The sequence below is a fragment of the Globicephala melas genome, chromosome 7 (genome assembly GCF_963455315.2).
Source record: "Globicephala melas chromosome 7, mGloMel1.2, whole genome shotgun sequence".
NCBI classification, from domain to species: Eukaryota; Metazoa; Chordata; class Mammalia; order Artiodactyla; family Delphinidae; genus Globicephala; species Globicephala melas.
This window is the reverse complement of record NC_083320.1, coordinates 57,936,002-57,958,819: the sequence shown is the minus strand read 5'-3', so window position 1 is coordinate 57,958,819 and position 22,818 is coordinate 57,936,002. Positions and strand designations below refer to the sequence as shown.

General features: G+C 47.6%; 1 protein-coding gene across 2 annotated transcripts in view; it reads right to left on the bottom strand.

Annotated features, from left to right (window-relative positions):
• Positions 1 to 22,491, bottom strand: part of WIPF1 (WAS/WASL interacting protein family member 1) — a 112,906-nt gene extending 90,415 nt beyond the window's left edge. Inside the window, exon 1 of one of the 2 annotated variants that reach the window (XM_030851546.3) lies at positions 22,333 to 22,491. The gene's annotated coding sequence lies outside the window, so the exon portion shown is untranslated. Of the gene's footprint in view, positions 1 to 8,793; positions 8,853 to 22,332 lie in introns of those variants that run through there. The other variant, XM_060302233.2, reaches the window with a different exon arrangement.
• Between the last annotated feature and the right edge of the window lie 327 nt (positions 22,492 to 22,818).

Here is a 22,818-nt window from a genome sequence, read left to right as displayed (position 1 = left end):
CCACTGTAGAATGGGCATGACAACAGTGCCAGTCTCAGAGGAGTGAGTGTGATACAAGTACAGCCCAGCACAGAGGAGTCTGTCCAAGGTCTCACAGCCCAGTAAGCACCTCGCTCTCTTCTCTGCCCAGCGCTCAGTCCAGCTCGGGGAAGACTGACTCACCCACCCTCTGAATCCCCAGGCACGGTTGGTCAGTTGGTGCTGGGGCTGCAGAAGTGATGGGCCTGAACACGGGCAGCGGGCATGGGAGGGCCAGAGCCGGGCCAGGGCGCGGTGGGCAGAGCTGAGGGCACCCTAACCAACAAGCAGGGGTGAGTCAGGGTGTGAGGCCACGAGCTCAGAGCTGGGTGGAGATGGGATGGAGGCAAGAGTGATTTTCTTGAAACACAGCAGGCGGCATCACTCCATGGGCTAAAACCCTATTAGATTACAGTATGGTCCTTGCAGAGTACCTGGCCAGGCCTGCACCTCTGACTTCGTCCCCACCCCTCTCCTCACAGCCCTCCTTCTTTCCCTGGGACCTGTCCAGCTTGTTCTCACCTCAGGGCCTTTGCATTTGCCATTCCCTCTGCCTGATGCACACTTCTCCCCAGATCTTCAAGTCTGGCTCCTCGTCATTCATATCTCAACTCTCATAAACTTCCCTTAACAGCTGTACCTCAAGTAGCATCCCTACCATTCCATCCCATCATCCTGTCAGCCTTGTTTCATAGCCCTTATCACTACTAATCTACCTAAGTAATTAACTAAGCGTTAATTATTGAAGCATTCATTAATTTGTCTGAGTTACTTGTTTGCTGTTTCTCCCTCCTAGAACATACATTCCACAGAGATAGGGAGCCTGCCTTCTGCAAGCTTCAACAGTGAGCACTGAGCAAATGTTTGCTGAGTGAAGAGATGAAGCAAAAACAGGCTGCAGGGCTTCCCTGGTGGCGCAGTGGTTGAGAGTCTGCCTGCCAATGCAGGGGACACAGGTTCGTGCCCCAGTCCGGGAAGATCCCACACTGGGCCCGTGAGCCATGGCCGCTGAGCCTGCGCGTCCGGAGCCTGTGCTCCGCTACGGGAGAGGCCACAACAGTGAGAGGCCCGCGTACTGCAAAAAAAAAAAAAAAACAGGCTGCAGAGTAGTAAGGAGGTTTGTGGGTGACCGACCTGGAGAGGTGGGTTCAACTATATTGCTCAGTGGGAGCCTGGGGTCTGGGTGGGTGTGTCTGTGGCTGTGTTAGAGACAAGAGGTTGCCTGGGAAGGGGAAGGAATCCCTGGAGGGAACGGACAGATGAACTGAATGGTCTTCACCTTCTCAGCAGAGCAGGGAGTGGCATCACTCTGGCTGGCACAGGTACCTAACCTGGCCCCGAGTTAATACTGCACATGTGTGTGGCAGGAACAGGCCTGCACTCAGTAACTCTTCTCCTGGAGTGTGGTTTCAGGCCCTCAGCACCTAGCAGACAAGAGGCAGGTCGGTTGACGTTTTCTGAATAGGGCTGAGGAGAATCGAGCACAGAGTCCTGCAGAGACGGGGCTTCAAATAAACATTCCTGATTATGGTTCTACAGAGCGGCAAAGTTTAGCTGCTTTAAAACAAGCAAGAATCCCATGGGGGAAAATCTATGTGTGGAATCACCACCCTATTCACAGCCAAGCAGAGCTAATCTGAGCGTCCTGAAACAGGGCAGCCAGGCATGTGAGGTTCCCGCAAGTGTTTCTATCTTCACGTCATGTTTGATTTCTGGCCCTCCAGAGCAGCAATCCCAGATGAAGCAAACCAGAGCCGTAAACATGCTCTCTGAAGGGAAAAAGACGGCTGCTTTGACCAGAAGGCTCTAAGCTGGAGACCCAGCAAGAACAACAAAAAAGAATGTGGTTCCCGCTAAGAGCCTTTCGGCATCCATCAGCCTACTGTCTTGATTTTGAGAGTTTTTTCCAGAAAGTTATCTGGAGGTGGTACCCTGGATTGTTATGAGAACATCCATGCAACGGTTTTAACAAGCGTTGGTAAACGTTTACAGAGCTCTACTTACTCGAATTTCATACCTAGGAAGAATATCACTGCTTTACAGATTAAATTTTAACGTTGGTGGGGGATTAGGCAGTAGAGAAGTTAGAGACAAAACGAAAGGGGAACAAAAAGCACTTCTCTATAAACATGTCCTTTTCAGTAATCTTCTTTCCCAGGAATTAAGGTCAAGGGTGAGAGAGAGGAGGAGGAAATAAGGGTCTTAGGAACACCTGTGGGGACCGGGACCACAGATGAGACTTTTTGAATAAGGTCGTGTCCTAGAAAAAGTCACTCTCCTGACCTAAGTTCAGGAGCAAATGCCCCGTGTCCCTGGTTTACAGGTGAAAGAGCTACCATTCAACCACTACCAAAACCCCTGAAGAGTTCAGAAGAGCAAGGTAAGTAAAGGGTTGGGCAGAAAAGGAACTAATCAAACATTTTCCCCTTCAAAGCACTTGGCTAATGTTTGCCAATTCAACTTCACGGAGAACCTTGAAAGCAGCCCTTAATAGTCCTTATTAACAGACCGGAGAGAAAGATGACCATAAATGTGGGAACAAAACTCTGGAATTTGCACTCCTCCCCAGCCTCCGGCCATAAGCTTCCAGAGGGGAACGGCAGAGGCCTTCGGCTTCAGGGGAGAAGCAGTGAGCTCAACCCTCATTTAGTTTTGATTTTATCTGTGGAATGCCCCAAACCCACTGGCACACCCCTGAGATAGCACGGATAGGCAAATTGCATGGGGGATTCCAGATGTGAAAGTGTACGTAGGTAAGAGAACGCACACAAGGTTTTTTTCTCTTTTTCCACTTTCCACTGCCGAGCTCCTCTGTTTTGGTTGAGCTCAGCGGCACAAGTGCCTTGGATAATCTAGAAATTGCTTCCATATGTGGGCACAGGAAAGAATGTACTCATTGGCTGCCTGAGAAGGAAGCTCTGGCAGCCTCTCTCCTGCCAGAAAACGTGTCTCGGGCTGCAGAGAGCCACAGGGTGTTTGAGCTGAGGGAGATCTGGGGAAGCATCTCCAAATCCCCACTCCCCCTCAATTTACCCATGAGGACCCTTGAGGCCCAATGTCACACAGACAGGGACAGAGCTGGAACTAGAAGCTGGGGCGCCGGGGCTGCCTTTCTTATTTTTAATGCTCTTTTGCATTTAGATTTGGTTTTATCCAAGAACGTTTTTTATCGTAAATAGGTGTAAATAACTAGGCAAATTATTAAACACAGACGGAGTTTGCTAAGTGCACCTGCCATCCTGTGAAGCCCCTCACGCATCCAAGGTCCCAAGGCCGTATTCAAGCTCCAGGGCCGAAGGGCTGCCTATTCTTTGTGACTGGTTCCTAGTTCCCGGTCATCCCTAACTATTCTCTCTGGGGTCGGGTCATGTAAAACTTGAACGAATGTCTAAAATGGACAGCAGTCACCCCGAGGTTAAATTTGTCTACTTTTACGGGTGTCTCCTTAGTCCAAGCTCAAGTGAGGTGACCTCATTTGGACGGAAACCACCCTTATTCAAGTATTCTTCTCAGGTCACATGTCTTTCCCTCTCCTCTCCTCACACCCCTGCTTCCCTGCCTACTCCCCACTCCCCCACTCTTCGCCCCACAACTGCTTGAAAGAAGGACCTGTAGCTAATTCAGTGTAGCAGCAGGATGGCAGGCTGGGGTCTGGACCAACAGGCCCAGCTAGATACTGAAGGCTGGCCCCAGGGGCTGGACCCTTACAGGAAGCTCAGCTCAGAGGGCGCCAGGGAACTCCTCCCACCGTGCAGGGGCACCCACACCAGGGTCTCCATGGCTCCTGACCACTTCAGAGCCTTAATGCCTGGTTAGTGCTGGGTTGGTCCAGAACTTGAAACAAAGACTCCATTTAGGACCCGACAGAGAGTGGTCTGCAAGCACCTTCCTCTCTCCAGAAACCTACCACCCAGAACCTTGGGTGATTCAGGCCTGAATCACATCCTCTCGAACTGCTTGACCCGAGTGGGCAGACGCAGCCGTTTCAGATGCGCAGGGGTGGAAAGTCAGAAGGCACTCCTGCCTGTGTTCCCCGCTTGGCCAGGGGCAACACGCGCCTCACCGCTCTGACTTCTCACCTCCAAGCAAAGAGCCAGAGCAACTTGTCCCAAGACCCACCAATGAGTCGCCCACACCTACAAGTCAGGGCAGACCAACCTCAACTTTTTAAAGGCTTGCTATGCGGAGGACCTGAAGCCTGGGTGGGGTTTAGCAGTTCTGCTCTTTAACCTCAACTTCTTGGGGTCTTTTTAAACTGTCCTGTCCCTTCTTATGCTCCATGATGAATCAAGTGTGTTAAAGTGCCCTTCAAAAATGTTTTCTTAATATTACCATAGATAATTAGGAGTATTACTAGTCTCATTGCAAGTATTAATTCGATAACATGGTCTTTCAATAAATATTTATTGAATACTTATTCTATGTGAGACACAGAACTAGGGATGTAACACTGAATATACCCTTCCCTGTAACACGGCTCCTCCATTTAGGGAACTCGGAACGAAGGGGCTTCAGCTGCCCTGCATCATCCTGTTTATGCTTCCATTTCACTATAGACCATGTTGGATGGTGATGAGCGTACACTTATTCAACTGTGAGCGCCCTCACAGAACAAGCAGGGTCTGTCTTATTTGCGCCAGGACAAGGCAGCAGGGACACTCAGTGTTCTCTGTATGAGCAGAATGAAAACTCAGCTTCGTCTCCTCCTTTCCTTGGTCCTCCATCTCCATCACCATCTCACCAACTTCCAGCGATTGGAAGCGCGAGGAAAACCTCTTCAAAGACTACAAGGCCTGTTACTGGATCTCCTTCTGCAGAGATCTGCCACAGCTACAACGAGAATTGGTTTCTACACGCCTGCTACATTTCTGTTTAAATCAGTATTTTTCAAACTGCAAATTGCTGCCTATTCTCTGGCTGTCAAATCCATTTAATGGGTTGCAACCAGCTGTTGCTTTTTTTTTAAAAAAAATAAAAATAAAAATGTACTGCACGTGGGAAGGATGGGAATTGTTTTATAAAGCTTTGTTTCTATTATCAATCCATCTATCTATACTGGATCTCAAAGAAGAATACATTTCTTACTGTGGGTCATGGTCAAAAAAGGTTTTGAAACGCTAGTTTAGATAATGCTTCTTTACATGGAGTACTCACTGTTCACAGAGAGATTTCTTTTCAAATATCGCCCAGATGCCATCTGGCATCTGACATTGTGATCTGTCACATCTGTCATTCAAGGAATAAGGCACTCTAAGCATGCTTCTTTTTGCTGTTTTTTTAAAATTTAAACCACGTGTAGTCTCTTAAATTCCCAGACCCCAGAATCTTCACAGTACAAGGTTCCTGCCTGTGGCCTCTGTACTAGGACCGAGTTTATTCGTGCAGCTCTCGTGCCTTGGGCCCTTCTGAGGTACCTCATGGGGGGAAAAAGGAGGAACTCCCTGGGCTGACTTACTGAACAGGGTCAGTTAAAGCACATGCTACCCTCTAGTTCCTCCTGGCAAGCAGGCCACTGCTGGTTTCATGAGAGTTCATCAGTTTACACTGGAGCTGGGATGGTAAGATCAGGAGAAGGTGGGTCCCACCTGCACCCACCAGGGCTGGCCCACAGCAGTCCCCTCCGTACCCCGTGACCACACAGAGGGAGGGCCGGAAGCCACTTTCCCACTCTGCACACCATCCAGGCTTGAGGAGGGGGAGACGCAGCAACGAGGCAGCAGCCCGCATGTGCCAGGGAGGCAGGACGGGGGTGGCTGCTGCTCGCACAGCACAGCTCACCAAAACTGTCGTTCTGGGCTCCCCTGGTGGCGCAGTGGTTGAGAGTCCGCCTGCCGATACAGGGGACGCGGGTTCGTGCCCCAGTCCGGGAAGATCCCACATGCCGCGGAACGGCTGGGCCCGTGAGCCATGGCCGCTGAGCCTGCGCGTCCGGAGCCTGTGCTCCGCAACGGGAGAGGCCACAACAGTGAGAGGCCCGCGTACCACAAAACAAACAAACAAACAAACAAAAAACTGTCGTTCTAACCAAGCCAAGGCACGGAGACCACAGAACTGGACAGCACAACCTTCTAAATTTGAATCCTAGCTCTGCCTCTGGTTTCCTCCTTAATTCTATAACAGAAGGGCTCCAGGTCACATCAGAAGAACACAAAGATCCTGTTACCCTCTGACCAAGAGCGGTGACCTGTGGATTTGAGGCTGGAAAGGCCCCTTGGGGCTCAGAGCAGCACACCTCCCTGAAAAGCTTCCCACATCGGACGGGCTTGAGAATGGAGCGGGTTTTGTTTCACCTCCTGCTCTCTGGAGAGCTCTTCTATTCTGTCCTTCCCTGGGCTTGATGAGATGGCCAGATAAGCGGCCAGCGGGGCCTGAAGGAGTAAAGCAGCCCTGCCCCTTGGGGAGGGGACCTTTAGGGACTGCTCGTCCCGGTCTCTGCAGGCACTGTGGAGAATGCCCCTCGATTCCCCCCGGACGCTTCTGCTGAGGGTGGGATCACACTGACCAGGGCTGAAATCAGCCCTGACAATTTTACCTTACAGCCCACTTTGGGCTTATCTGGAGGCAGTACAGCCCAGAGGTGGGGAAAACAGCTCTGGATGCCCCTCCAGGCCTGGGTTTCTGTCTTTATGTGACCTCCTCTCCATTCTTGCCTGTGGGGATCCCTGGGTCATTGCTCTGCAGGTACGAAGGTGACCTGTAGTTGTCCCTGTCCGCAGAAATGGCTGTCGAGCCCTGTGGTCCTGGCTGCAGACAGGGGCAGGGCTGCCCAGAGCCCCCTGGGCAGGCCTCCGCAGGCTGCCTGAGCCTCTTCCAGGAAGGGCTCGATGTTCTCCATCCCAGCAGTGGAGCAAGAAAGAGCCCTGTAGTGGGCAGGCCTCTCGGGCCCCAAGGCCAATATGGCCAGAGCTTGGCTAAGGCCTGGCTGCCTGACAGCAGCAGGGTTTTGAGAAACATTTTTCTCTATGGATAGGAAGTGACCATTTCCTCTTCTCCCTCACGTCCCTCACTGAACTCTGCTATAAGCCGAGTCAGTTTGATTCCCTAACCTCCAAAACAGACTTGAGCAGAGGGTACCAGGGACCTTCTAGAAGGCAGAGGCTCAGTACTGCAAACTCCCTGGGAGCAGCTGCCACTGGAACCCTGCCTTGCCTTTTCCTCACCTGGGCTTACTGCGTCCTGTACCTGAAGGAGGTGTCCAGCTGCATCCCTCACATCTTTAAGTCAGGGTTAACCTTGGCCCTGCCCAGCAAAGAAATAGACCATTCTTTGTTTCATCTGTAATTTAGTAAGAAAATCACTTACAGAATATTTTATACAGTCTCAGGCAGAGGAAAGAGAACTGGACTGGAACTCAGCAGGCCTGTTACCAACTAGCCATTGGCCTTGGGCAAGTCGCATAACTTCTCTGGGGTTCTCCTTCTACTGGGAGGTTAGGCAAAATGGTCTTCCTCTTCGCTTGGCTTCCCATGTCCAACATTCTGGGATTTTATGAAAGATTCTACATTTTATAGTTGAATATTATACTCCTTCCCCACAGGTTGAATGTCATTCATTTATTCTTTTTTTTTAATTTTAATTATTATTATTATTTTTTTGGCTGTGTTGGGTCTTTGTTGCTGCGCACGGGCTTTCTCTAGTTGTGGCGAGCGGGGGCTACTCTTCGTTGTGGTGCACGGGCTTCTCACTGCGGTGGTTTCCCTTGTTGTGGAGCATGGGCTCTAGGCATGCGGGCTTCAGTAGTTGCAGCACTTGGGCTCAGTAGTTGTAGCACTTGGGTTCAGTAGTTGTGATGCACGGGCTTAGTTGCTCCATGGCATGTGGGATCTTCCTGGACCAGGGATTGAACCCGTGTCCCTTGCATTGGCAGGCAGATTCTTAACCACTGTGCCTCTAGGGGAGCCCCTGTTCATTTATTCTTGAGAACATCATGTGTCACTAGTCAATGATACTAGGCAGCATTTGTGACACTCTAGGAAGATTTTCTTCCTCATTAGAGACTGCTGAAGTCTTAGGGGTCATTTAGAATGTACGGCTGTGACGGGTGTCAGGTGTTAAAGTGGGTGATTCAGAGTAAAGCTAATGTGGTACTCCAAACACCATGAAAAGAGCAGGCCCTTCTGCTGACAGGTCAGCTGTTGGTCTTTATTTTTTCTGGCTGTCCTTTTTGCAATGCATTGGTGACACTAACCCAGAAGTATGCAGAGAAACAGGAAGTCCAGGTTACTTCCCCAGAACAACGGATCAATGGTCAACCATCTACATGAAGAAAGCTGGGGCCACCTAGGTCCTTTACAACTGAATGTCCCTTACTGAAGGGGCAGGTGGGCACTGTGGTTCAGAGCAGGCTCTGAAGCCACACGGACTCGACTGAATCTCACCTCTGCCAAGTTAGCCACGTGAACTTGGACAAGCTGACCATCCTCAAATTCCTCATCTGTAAAATGAAGATAAGAGTGTCTGCCTCATAGGGTTGTTATATGGATTCAGTGAGTTAATTCAGAGCACTTAGAACATTACCTGGCACATACTAAGCAATATCTATGTTATTAGATGCTGTTATTATTACTCCTTGTCCAAACATCATTACTAGAAATCTGAAGAGGAATAATTCATTCCTGACTTCTGTCTGTAAGCGAGAGCAGGCAGGCACCCTCTTGCTTCTGTTTCCTAATGACTTCTTAGTAAGGGCGGTCACCGCTTAGTGCAGCTCACCACTTTTCCCTGCACTTGCAGGGCCCCCACCCAGCAACATCCTTAGGTCAGGAAGCTTCTTACCCTGCAGAGGACGCTTAGGATCCGAGTCCCTTCACTCCCACTGCTGAGGCGTCTCCCCGTAGCTCAGCACCACCAGATCCTTTCCCTGTTGTCACTGCTGACCTCTGTACTCTCTCCACCACCAGGAACATCCTCCCTTTTCCTTCCTCCCTCTGTGTTGCTGGGGCCAGAGCTGAAGGGGACAAAGGGGAAGTTTCTACTAGGCCTCCATCCTTCCATGGGCATCTGGGTTGGAACTCAGAAAACATCTTCTCCTAGTCACAACCTTATCTACAAATGGTGGTTGGGCTCCCTCGGGCACCAGTCCTAAGGTTCAGCTTCCGGGGTGGCCAAGTTTGTCTAACCTCTCTGTAAAGCAAAGAGTCCACAGGGGTACCATTTACAAGTGTGTTGGTCCAGGATCTTTCTATGCACAACTGGAGACCCTGTAATGTTAGCACCAATCTCAAGAAGCAAGAGCAGTGTGCAGTTTCTTGGATGCCATCCAAGATGGTCTGCCTCTGAGCCAAAACAGCAATGTGTTGTTCCTCAGACCAGGATTAAGAAACACAAACAAGACACTCACCCAGTGATGGTCACAACCACCCATCAATGGTCACTGCAGAACTCCCAAGGCAAAGCCCCAAGTGGGTATTTTTCTCCACCCCCGGGAATCCCCACCATCGCAGTGAACATCCTCCAAAGCGCACACTTACAGTCACCTGCATTTGGTGTTTGGTCTGAGACTGTACAAAGGGCACATTAGTGAGCAATGACCTCTGCTTTCTAAGACACTGCAAAGGCAGATGTGTACAAAACTCAGCAATCCATGTGCTTTCCCAGCAACATTTAGAATTGGTACTTCCTGGCTCTATCTGAAGTGTTCTTTAAAAGGGGTAAGCCAATGACATGTGTGTGCACGTGTGTGTGTATATGTGTGTGTGTGTGTGTGTACACATGCACCCGTGGGTGGTAGATGATAAGGACATGTGGTTTCAGGGTTGGGACCATGTGTGCACTAATACAGAATAAAAGTGAGTATAATGGATGTGTGTAGGTACACACGAGCTAGTGTGATTTTCACTGGATGTAAATAAAATAAGATCTGCCAGGCATACCTGGCCTCACCTGGTTCACGTCTCACTCCCACAAATAACATTACAAGAAAATCTTGGGATAATAGCTAATGGTCTTTTTTCAAGCATACAGTAAGATTCAAGTATTAATGAAGAACCCTATGAGTTCCACGTCACACAGCCACACTATTTTAGCTAAATGAGGAATGAGATAAACATCTATTTCTCTCCCTTATTTACCTAATACTTAGTCAAAAACAGGTAAAGTAACATTTCAGACTTATCAAATTTCTGACTGATAAGTTAAACTGTTAACAACTGCATTGTTTAGACAGTGCCTTATCTGGAGATGTCGGGTCTGTCCCACCACAGGCATCACAGACATCCTAGCCTCAGCCTTCTTCCCATTCTTACAAATTCCCCTACTCTATTTTTGCACAGTGTTTTATTGTTGTCAAGGTCATGTGACCACTAGGCAAGAAAGCTGGGATTATAAAACAATGGTAAACTCCTAGTCTACGGCTCTTCTGCACTTTTCACTTTACTACTCTACCTTTAGCAGAGGATTCAGTGCAAAAGGAATTAAGTAATAAGCTGGTTGATATCAGGTCTTAGCCTGAAAGTGACTTGACTTTCAAGAGTCTATTTCTGAGGATTGATGGACATCCAAAACCAGGGGCAGAGTGAAAGTGAAGGCAGGGCAGAGGGGACACATGCCCTCAGGCAACAGCATATGAGCACCCCAAGAAGCTGAGTGTTTGCAAATCCCAATGCCAAAACTATGGTCTGTGCCCAGTTCCCCCTGGGCACCACTTTCCCTCACTGCCACTCTCTGGCTAATACCTAATACAGCTACCTACCAAGGCCAACCAGGTACCCAGAACCCAGTCCAGACTTAGGACTCTGGCTAGTTGAGGGCCAGTGGATTTCTGGCCTTGAGAATAACCTGTTTTTTTGAGTGGTGGAGAGTTCAGTCCTGCAGGACTGGGCCACCCATGGAGACTCAAGGTCTAGAGATTTTCCTGTTCTCATCAGACCTCCCATCTTACTGCACTGAAGTCTCCATTAAGACTGACTGTGGGGCTTCCCTGGTGGCGCAGTGGCTGAGAGTCCGCCTGCCGATGCAGGGGACACGGGTTCGTGTCCCGGTCTGGGAGGATCCCACATGCCGCGGAGCGGCTGCGCCCGTGTGCCATGGCCACTGAGCCTGCGCGTCTGGAGCCTGTGCTCCGCAACGGGAGAAGCCACAACAGTGAGAGGCCCGCGTACCGCAAAAAAAAAAAAAAAGACTGACTGTGAGAGGCATATGGACAAGGCTGCATTCTGAACTGAACTCACTCAGCTCCTCAGGACCTTAGGGTTCTGCACAAGAACACACGTCCTGAGGAATTCCTCTGGCTCCATTATGCCCGGACTTCAGCCTCAGTCTCGCCTGGAACCTCGTGCTTCTCCCTGCCTTGGCCTGGCTCCCCCCAGGCAGACACGTCAGTTTGCCCATCTAGTCTGTGGCCTCTTCCCAGCAGGAGGCCCTTGGCTTGTCGCAGCCCCGACAGTTTGGCAGGAGGTACAAACTGATCTTTCCGGGGACACTGATCTGGACAATTCAGCCTCATTCAGGAGATCCAACTCTCAGAGGGTCCAACTCTGATGTGTTCTTTCTTAAACAGGACATCCCTTTATGAAGCTTCCTAGCCTTTAAAACACTCACATTAAAAAGAGAGCAACATTTTATTATGGCAGATATCATGGACTCACAGGGCTTCTTAATTTTCAGTTCCAACGTCTGCTGCCCAGACACAATCTTTTTGCCATCTGTGTCAGGTTAGTTACAAAGCACTGTTATTATTCTGGGCTACACAATGTTGGCCCGACCTACCCAGATACAAGAAATTTTGCAGATTGATTTAGTTATTCTGTTCATATAAATGAATCCAGTTGTACAGCTGTTTCTGATTAACCAATGTACTGCTGGAGTTATATACAAATAATTTTATAGTGAACTCAGCAACTACAAGGACAGGAGCAGTGGAATCTAGTGTCACCTCCCAGAAAAACAAGCAGGAGCAACAAGGGCAGGGGCTTTCAACCACACTCCATCCAGGTTTAAATTCCTATCTGCTATGATTCACTTTTTCCTCTTGATGTAATTCAGCATAACTTATAACTAATGCTCTCAAAGAATGTTTGTCTTCAGACTTTAAGATTCAAGAGGGAAACCCAGTTAGCTGTGCAAGCTTAAAACTCCTTTAAAATTTCCCATCTTTGCATTTTATAAGTTTCCATTTTTCCTGGTAAGACATTTATATTTCCTGAGACATTTCTTACATAATAGACTTCAGAAAGAGAAAACTGGAATCAAAAGTTCTGTATTTACTTTGTTATATGTAGATATCAAGTGTTTTGTTTCATTTCGATACAGAACAATTAAGCTCAGTGAGCTTAGGCTCAAGTTTCTCTTCTCCAGGTCTAGAAGACAAACCATATGCACATTAGAAAATTAAGGAAAAGACAGGGCATGAATAATTCAAATGAATGGAATTAAAAAAGAAAAAAAGGTAAAGAGAGTGACAAGTGCTCCCTAAAGAAATCATGTGAAACAAAACAGGAAAAAGAGATTAGAAAGTTTATACTTCTAAAATGAATTACACTGGCAAGGATGTGGGGAAACAGATATTTTCAAATAGTTTTAGTAGGACTATGAATTACTACAACTTTTAGAAAGTAATACCACTTTAGGGACTGTGACAGAAATCAAAGCTTCTGTATGCTAGTATGTTCTGAACACATGGATATTCGGGGAAGAACTGTAGTAGCACAAAACTTGAAATAATATGAATGGTTAAATTACGGAATATCAGTCAGCCATAGTATAAATGAGTTTTTAATTTGGAGAGAATGGCTATAATGTTTTGTTATGTTAAAAAAAAAAATCTTGGGACTTCCCTGGTGGCGCAGTGGTTAAAACTCCGCCTGCCAATGTAGGGGACATGGGTTCAATCCCTGGTCCGGGAAGATCCCACACGCAGCGGAGCAATTAAGCCCGTGAGCCACAACTACTTAGCCTGCGCTCTACAGCCCGCGAGCCACAACCTCTGAGCCTGCATGCCACATCTACTGAAGTCCACGCGTCCTAGAGCCCATGCGCCGCAACTACTGAAGCCCACGCACTCTAGGGCCCGCGTGCCACGACGACTGAGCCCGCACGCTTGCAAATACTGAAGCCCGTGTGCCTAGAGCCCATGCTCCGCAACAAGAGAAGCCACTGCAATGAGAAGCCCACGCACCGCAACGAAGAGTAGCCACCACTCACCACACTACAGAAAGCCCACGTGCAGCAATGAAGACCCAACGCAGCCAAAAGTAAATAAATAAAAAATAAATCTTGTGGATATCAAAAAAGATATCTTCACCCCCATGTTTATGGTAGCATTATTTACAACAGCCAAGATAAGGAAACAACCTAAGTGTTCATCAATGGATGGATACAGAAAATATCTCACACACACGAATATTATTCAGCCAAGAGAAAGAAGGAAATCCTTCCATTTCTGACAACATGGATGGATCTGGAAGGTATTATGCTAAGTGAAATAAGTCAGAAAAAGACAAATACTGTATGATCTCACTTAAATGTAGAATCTAAAAAAGCCGAACTTGTAGAACCAGAGATTAGAATGGTGGTTACCAGGGCCAGGGTAGGGTGGGGGGAGGTAGGAGAATTGGGAAGATGTTGGTCAAAGGGTACAAACTTGCAGTTAGAAGATGAATAAGTTCTAGGGATCTAATGTACAGTATTGTGATTACAGTTAACAATACTGTTTTAAATACTTGAAAGTTGCTAAGAGACTAGATCTTAACTGTTCTCATCACTAAAAAGAAATGATAATTATGTGACATGTTGGAGGTTAGCCAATCTATGGTGGTAATATATTACAATATATGAGTGTATCAAATCAACTTGTTGTATACCTTAAACTTATACAATGTTTTGTGTCAATTATGCCGCAATTAAAAATCATGTAGCCTAATGTGTATAAGGTTTCTATTTTTAATAGAAAAACTATATATGTGCATATATATTTGTACATAGTTTTATAAGCAAAGAGAAAAGAAGGGCACACCCCAAACTGGTAATATTGATTACCCCGAGTGGTTAGATTTGAGAGACATAGGAGAAAAATTAACTTTTTCTTTGTATATGTCTTTCTCTTCTGTTTTATTTATATCAAGCACATAATACTTTTGTAATCTCAACAAGGTAAAAACTATAATTTAATTTTTTTTAAGTGATAAGAGTCACATTTTCAGCAAAAACTAGGAAGCAAAGACTGAATTAGAAAGACTGAGCACCTGGCTTGGTGGTTGACAAAAGGGACATGTTTCATCACAGCAAGGTAGAGATGATGTATGCAAAAATTCCGTACAGAAAGGAATGTTGTGGTTAAAGTAATACCATAATACCCCATGCACAGTCCTTTAACCAACTGAGAATTGTTTTCTCTTTTTCTTCTGCCAGTTCCTCATCAAAGGGAGAGGATTAAGGGGGGGAAAGGTTTACAATGTTTAATTAATAAGGTTCTAGCTCCAACATCTTTGTAAAGTACCACGTAAAGTAATCCCCAATTTTAACAATGATCTAATTTTTTATTTTGTCTCAAACAACACGTGAGGCTTTTTTTTTTTTAAGCAGTGCTAAAACTAGGGAAAAGAATAATGTGGCATTTTACTCACAAAACCTGGGATTATTTAAACGGATGCTTTGGGTTAAATGTTAAACCATGTGCGGCAATCAAAGTCTTGCTCTAATAGATAAGAATAGGCACTGCTAAAGTAAATTACTACTTTTTAAAGATTTTTAAAAAGACTTCAACTACTTTGCCTTTTTCTAGGCCCTCAAAAATTGAATTAGAAATGTCAGTACCATCTGAAAACTTGTCTTAGTGTCCCCCAGCCTTCCTTCTGGGGCCTGGGAAAGATAACTGGTTTCGTCTTGTTGTATTCTCCCTGCCCCCACCCTTTTCTCTCAATCCATCACCCCGGTCCTTCCCGAAAGACCCTCCCGCAGCACATACGTGTGCTCCTTACATTACATGAGCCTGCTCCAGAATACCCATTTCTTCCCCTTTTATGTCTGGCTGATCTGTCTCCTCTATTTAAATATCCATCCCCATAACACAAGTCTACTGTGGTGAAGACACTGACCTCACTGTTTACATTTTTTTTAAAAAAATAGCTAGGGTACATGTTTTCTCAAGATCTTCTCCAAGGTCTAAAGGTTCTCTGCTTTCAAAATCTATCCTGCCTAGGGCAGAAAATAGTCTCAGAGTTTCCTGAAATATTATTTGATAACATGTTCAACACTTCAAAATTGCATCAAAGATGTGGCCAGATTTCTTTCTTGGTCCCTCCCAGGCCTAAATTCTTCAGTCAACAGACCTAATCTCCTGCATACGTCTATAGAAAAATGCTCGGGAAGTTTCAGAAACAGGCTGGGTGACACACAAGTGGTTGAAAAGCAAGAAATTCAACCAACTGCCCATTTGGTCTGTGTAAGCCAACTAAATGATTATATTGATGCTGTCACTGAATTGGTTGGTTGTCTGACTTGACTCAATGGACTAGCTGTCTGGGCATCATTAGCAAGAGCTAACAGATGAGAAGATGGTCATTGAACAGGAAAATATATCCAGCCGGACAGCAGAATGCCATGCAACTATTAAGAACATAGTAGCAATATGTCCAAGAAACGCTAAAACTATCAGGCAAGCAAAATGCAAATAACCCAGTCTCAAACATGTGGGGTGGAGGAGGGAGAATAGGAGGAATGTAATCAAGCTGTGTTTAGCTGTTACAATGAGGTAAGGTGTACACATTACATATTCAGTATTTAAAGTAACCAAGTGTTGCCTATGAGACAAAATATATATTTAAATAATGTAAATGTGTGTGTGTGTATATATATATTTTTATGTGTGTGTGTATTGCCTATGTAAGAAAAATAGAACATATGTAAAATTAACTTTTATTTTAAATCGTAATTGACTCCTCTGGCCAAGGAAACTATTTGGCCCTCAATTTTCCATTTTATTCACCATTTCCTTCCTCCTGCAGACACCTCTTACCTGAGAGAACTATTTATCCTCCAAATACAAAGGAGTCTGTGGCAGTCTGGGGAGAGGCTAATGTCCTTCAATTTTGCTTAAACTCCTTTCTCAAGTTGTACATCACCTCTTAGCTCAAAGAAAAAGATGGAAAATCCGTGGGTGGGAGAGCCTGAACACTCACTAATGTGGAAGTGAACCACATACAGGCATTAGATCAGGAAATGTTACTTCTTAGGTTCTACAATAATAATTTCCACATTCCCCACAAGAACACAAAATCCCATTCCTTTATTATTAGGATCATTGTTATTTTTCAATTTGGAAGAAATAAAGATAAACAGCATTTAAAGATACTTATGTATGTGATGAAAAGTAATGTATTATACATATCAATCATGGTGAAGGATGAAATCACTCTTAGGATGAAACTTGTTTCCCAGCATCTTCAGAAGCCAACATCAAAATCGATTTTGCCTTCATAAAAAATTCACTCACCTCAAACCTTACAACCAGAGTGGTGGAAATAAACTGTCATTCAACAAACATTAATTGAGAACCTACTATACAAGAACCTACTGTTTCTGAGAGAATGTAAAAAAAAAAAAATTAAGTTATTTCCTTCAAAGAGTTTACAATCTAATGAGGGAGAAAAAAACACATGCAAGTGACTCCAATACGGAATAGAGTGGATTCCGAGCCACAGGTGAGGCCCAAACAGACAGCAATGAGAATTTACTAAGAAGAGGGATGAATCGGCTCCAGAAGAAGACGGCGTTTCGACTTTTCTTAAGAAGCATGTTTTTACAATGTGAACCATGTTCATCGAAGCCACTGAACTAACAAAATTTGTAGGTGATTGTGTCTCCTGTTTATTTTAGCTGTATTCTTCTCTTATTGAGTATTAACAAAGTCTGCTATTTTTCTTCTCAACAAGTACTTGTGGCCAATATGAAGAATCTATAGGATTCAACATACAAGTGAGGAGAAGGGCAGTGTCAAGAGAAGAAATGGCAAAGCAGAGGCATACAGATGGGAATGGAAAAGAATCTTTGGCTGGAGTCCACAGCAATGAAAAGTCGTGTATAATACAGCAGAAGGTGAAGTTAAGGGTTAAAAGTGCAGAGCTTGGAATCAGACTGCCCCAGGCTTGAATGCTAGTTCTGTCACTAGCTGTGTGACCTTGGGCAGGTTACCGAACTTCTCTCAGTCTCAGGCTCCACATACATGTATAGAATCTACCTCACGGGGCTGTGTGACTATTAAATGATTCAATTAAATGACACACAGTAAGTGGTAATGTTAAAGAAAGGAAAGAGGGAGGAAGGGAGGGAGGAAGGGAGGGAGGAAGGGAGGGAGGGAGGAAGGATGGAAGGAAGGAAGGAAAGGAAGGAGAGATTTTGTAAAGCTTGGGCCAGATCACAGAAAGCTTTGAAAATCTGATTCACTTAAATTAATATAACTAAGCAATAAAAGGAAATTAAAAGGAAATTACTGAGTTACAGTGGAAAGATGGCTTATTAGAAGAGAAACAATATATCCCTCGTAGGCAATGCTAAAATGTTAGAGTCAGCAGATTTTGTTATAGTCAGCAGATTTTTATACATCTGCAGATTTTGGTATCCACAGGGGGCCCTGGGCCAATGCCCCTCGGACACCAAGGGATGACTACTTGTATAACATCACAGCAACATGGTTTTACAATATGAACCATGTTTCTGAAGCTTCTAAACTAATGAAAGTTGTAGGTGATTGTTTTGCCTGTTTATTTTAGCTACGTTCTCCTTTTATTGAGTATTAGCAAAGTCGATTATTTTTGACTTCTCACCAAGTATGGACGCCTGACCTGAAGGCTGCAATGCTGAGCGGCTCCCCAGGTATCAGCCAACGTTTCTTGGCTCCTGGCCGCCAGAGAACACGAGAGCAGAGCTGCTCCCATCCGGTGGGCGTGGGCGCTCTACCTGTGACCAAAGCAGCTTGGCCTGGGGCAGGCGGTCCCCCTGGTCACCCCACACGGATGAGGGCCACTGTGCGACCACAACATGTTACCCCAGCACTTCCTGGTGCCAAAGGGACAGGAAAGTAGCACATCTCTCTTCCCCTGGCCCTTTATCTGCCCTGGTCGTCTCAACAGAGTAGCTTGATTGGCTAAGCAGATACCACAGGCTGGTAGCCCTCCCCTCACCCCCCACACTGATGTTCTCCTCTGTGATATCCCTCCTCCTCAGCTGTTGAGAGAATACATGAGGTGATCAGTGTGAAATGCTCAATAAACTACAGACAGCTGAGGGATCATTATGTGTTACTTTATATACAAAAGCAGTTCCTATGTTTAGGCTCTTTTTTTATTTCCATATGGAAAGAGGAATACCTACACAGTGTTTTGCGCAAATTAACACTGATAGTAACAGTGACCCCCAGTCTCGGCCTTGGCGCCATCTTCTGAGAAACCTCCGCACCACGAGAGCGAAGGCGAGCAGTCCCTGCCAGTGGGCTGAGGCTGTAAGAACTGGAGACTGTGGGAGTAGATGTGGCAAGGGAAGGCCGCCATCGTTCTGGATCAATGGGTTCTCAAGGGTGCCCAAGAGCTGTTGGGAGAGGAAGGATAGTTTGGGGAGAAGCAGAGGAGGTGGTGGTGGAGGAAGAAGCAAAGGCGCAGGCTGAAGCGCAAAAGAAGAGAGATGGGGCAGAGGTCCAAGTAAACTCGTACACCCACGGAAGCCACGGGAGCAGAAACAAGGGAAGCCAGAGGCCAGGCACGCTGGTACAAGTCGTCGGACTGCATGCCAACTGTCTAGAACTTGTCTCAATGGATCCGGAACATTTATGGCCATTCTGATCGCCTCGACCACCTCTGAGAGGCCCATCTTGCTGGTATCAAAACGGTCCCTTTCAGTCCTTTGTCCTGGACTTGTGACATTCTGGACTAGTTCTGTTCTCAGCTGTGGCTGAATGTACCATGTGTACAATAAATCATCTCTTTTGCTGTCTTCGCTGAAGAAAAATAATAATAATAATGGCCCACAAATACCTAGCAGCCGCATGTCCTGGATAATCCGCCAAGTGATTCACATCCATGACTTCATCCGACCCTCAGAACAACCCCGTAGTACAGGTGGTTACAGTACTCTGATTTTAAAGATAAAGAAACAGAAGTCGCAGAACATGTGGAAGACAGAGCTGGGAATGGAAGATCTGCCTGACCCCCTGGCTCACGGTTTTACCTTTAGGGACTCTGCAGGTGGTAGTGCGTCAGTACCACCTGGGGGGGGCTTTCAAAAATAGATTCCTGGGCCTCACCCCAGCCTTACAGAATCAAGCCTTTTTAAGTCACACCCACGACTAAGGACCAGCGTACTTCAATACTGGTTAAAGCGTGTTAGGTAGATAGCGTTTCTCAACTAATGGAAGGTATTCTGGGGAATATGGTGAGCCTCAGAGTTTTTATTACTTCCAAGTATAAAAGGCAGAGTTAATTATTCTAACCTGACCGTAATCCCTACAAGGTGAGAACAACTGATAAATGTTGGGCTGGGCAATGAGGCCCGTAAGGAAGTATTCATTTCTCCCAGGGAGGAGGAAACTGAACTGCTCCTCAGTTGGAGCAGGGAAGATGGAACACAATGTACACGTGCCTATGAATCTTCCCATGCCTGGCACATGGAAGACACTTGGTAGATACTCGTTAGATAGACAAATGAGGGAAGACTGACTCCCTCCAGCTGGAAGTAATTTCTTTCCTCTGAATTCCCTGTATTTGCTCTGTACCTTTTTTTCATCTTATTTACCACATTCTACCCTGCATTCCTGCTGTTCAAAACCATGTCTCATCTCTACCAGGAGGTAAGCATTCAGGGACCAAACCCCATCTGCTTCTGAGCTAGGTCTCCCCTTCTACCCTGGCACAGGGCACAACAGTGACCCCTAAAAGGGACCCTCAATGCCAAATGAGCATGTTGCTTGATTTCAACTGTGAGCCGATTCACATACGTGGGTCCTGGCTATTCACAAGGCCTAACCGTCCAGCACTGCAACATAATTGTGGATTGCTGGGTCACAGTGGCAGAGAAGCCTCTATGAAAATCATTAGGAATTTGGTAGACCTCACGGGAGGGCAGGCTTCCGTAAGATGACGGCTCTGGGACACACAATCCCAAATAACAGATGCTGAAAACTGAAGTGGTTACAGCAACAACAACAAAAGGCACTTTTCTTTAATTCTGTTCTCCTGATGTGCACTGTAAAAACCATGTATGTTCCTAAAATTACAACCGTAGTGAGTAACACCCTGAAATATCTAAGACAGTGACGCAGACCCAGTAACAAATACTTCCCACAAAAGCGGGCTCATCCCTGGCCAGAGCAACTAAGACAGTGCGTTTAAAAAGTAAAGGCATCCCACCTCCTCACTGCCCCTGTCCCACAACTTTAGCCCTTTATTGTGTCTGTGTGGCCCTCCAATGCCCTGTGCTGTGCTGCTTTTTGCTGTTTCACACGCCATTATCCCACCTGATCCTCACACGATGAGATGGAGGAAGAGCAAAGGTTATCAACCCCATTTCTTGGATGAGATAAGTGAGGCTCAAGGTACACAATATGCATGATAGGCCCAAGGGGCCAGAAAGTGGCTGAACACACAGTAGACACTTAATTGCTGAAATGAACAAATGAAAGAAGGCATGAATCTCTCCACCTGGAAGTAATCTCATTGTCTCTAAATGTACCAGAATCTGATGTTACCTTGCTTACAAATCTCTCTGTTCTACATCCCACAAACCTAAGAGTCTATGTGCTGCTCAGGGAGCCAAAATTATGGCAGAGGTTGGGTAGGTCCCAAGGAAGAAGATGATATTAAAATGTTTTAATAACATCTGCAGAGTCTAGTCTGCACAATTCCACTCAACAGGTAATGGGCTCCTACAGGTGGCGGCGGATTTGGTCCCTGAGAAACTCAACCTTGTGGGGATGTCAGGCAGGTAAAGATACACAGCAAGAGTGAAGGCAGAGTTGTAAGCACTGTAAAGAGGGATTAAGATGTAAATATTGCTGGCCTATGCAGGATCTCTTACCTCCGGAAGTCAAAAAGTATTTTATGCAAACTGAAAAGGAAAATTCTTCGGAGTTATTTTATCCGCTAGAGAAAAAGACATTTTTTTTGAGGAGGAAAAATATGCCCATGACTCAAAATGAAGCTGCAGTATTGTTTTGGAATTGCCTTGGGAAACTGGCAAAAGAAAACCCACCTAGGGCGGGACTCTGTCCAGGGGCTCCGCGGCTGCACCACCTAAAGCCTGGGACTACCCACGGCCAGCGATTGGGGGTGGGGTCCAGTGACCATGCAGGGGACAATAGTGACACGCAATTTTCAGAAAAAGGTACCAAGTCCATCCAGTCACTGCTGACAACCTGAGAGGCTTCCCAGAGAACTGAGATAAAGTCAGGAGCCGGTGGCCCAGGAAGGAATATGTATTCCTCCGGGATTGAGCAGGACCAAGGACCTGGCCAGGCTGGGCCCCTCGCAGAAGCACCCTTTGTTAATCTCAAAGAGTTCAAAGTCTAAACACGAGTTGAAGATTTAGGGTCCCCCTGACTGGGTCAGCTGGTTTCTCTTACCCTTGCAACTTTCTTTAACTGTTCTATTTTAAAAAGAAAATGTAGAGGGAATGAGACTGCAGTGAAGCTGTCCGGAAAGTTCGGGAGAGGCCCCGGGAGAAAATCGCTGACGGGGACTATAAGTCCTCTAAGGTCACTGCACACATCGAACGCGCGCGTCTACACCGCCCACTGCGCGAGCAGCAGCCTGGGGCACCCGGCGGGAAGAGAGTTTGGGAAGCCGAGTTGCGGGATGGGTACGATTCCCCAGCGAAGAAAGCGAAGCGGCTCCAGAGCAGGAACTGGCCCCGGGGATGCCCGAAAGTCCCCATCCGCCGGCGCTGGGGATGGGGAGCAAGGGGGAAGACGCGCCCCAGCGCATCCCCGCGAAGCCCCTGCCCCGGGTACCCACAGCGCGAGCGGGGCCGAGCCCCCCGGGCGGCCCCAGGCTCGGCGGAGCCAAGCAGCGCGCCCAGCCCCAGAGGCGCCCGCGTCCGGAGCCCATCGGTCCGCGGCCCCTTCTTCCCCCGCCCGCCGGCCAGCCGGCAGGACGCGCGAGCCGCCGGGCCCGAGTCGAGCCCCCCAGGAGACCACGCGCCCGCGCCCCCGCCCGCAGCGGACGCAGCCCCGACGTCCCCGCGGCCCCCGCCCGTGCCCACCCGGCGCCGAGCCGCGCCGCGCCGCCCAGCCCTCCCCGGGGTCCCCGGCGGCTGCCAGGGTCTCCACGGGCGTTGCCCTGAGTCCCCGGAACCCGGTCGCGCCCTCGGTGGCGGCGGCGGCGCGTCCCTTACCGCGCAGCGGCTCCGTGGGGCTCCAGGGCCTCGCGGCGCGCCGGGCATTTTTTTCTGGGAAACTTCTCCCTAGTCCGTAGGGCTGAGCAGCTGGGCAGGAAAAGTGCTCAGCGCCGGGAGGCTGCGACCATCCGGGAACTTCGCTGGGATGTAAACCCTCCCCCTCGGCTGCCGGTCCCCACCCCCCTGCGGCCCTGCCACATGTGGACGCGCGGCGAGGCAGCCGTCTGCCCTTCGCCCTCCTGCCTGCGCGCCGCGCCCGCGCTGCCCCTTGCCGAGGTTCTGCGCCCCGTGGCCTCGGGACCCTGGAGGAACGTGGCAGTAGTGGGGCGGTTAGGAGTCTGGGGCTCGTGTGTCGCTCCGTCTCCCTCCCCTGTGTTTGCAGAGGAGCGGGAACTGGAAGGGGTGTCCAGCCGAGGGCCCTTTCCCCCAAGGACTGCAAGCTCTCCAGCTTCCCGCTGCCGGGGTTACCCCCCCAACCCCGAG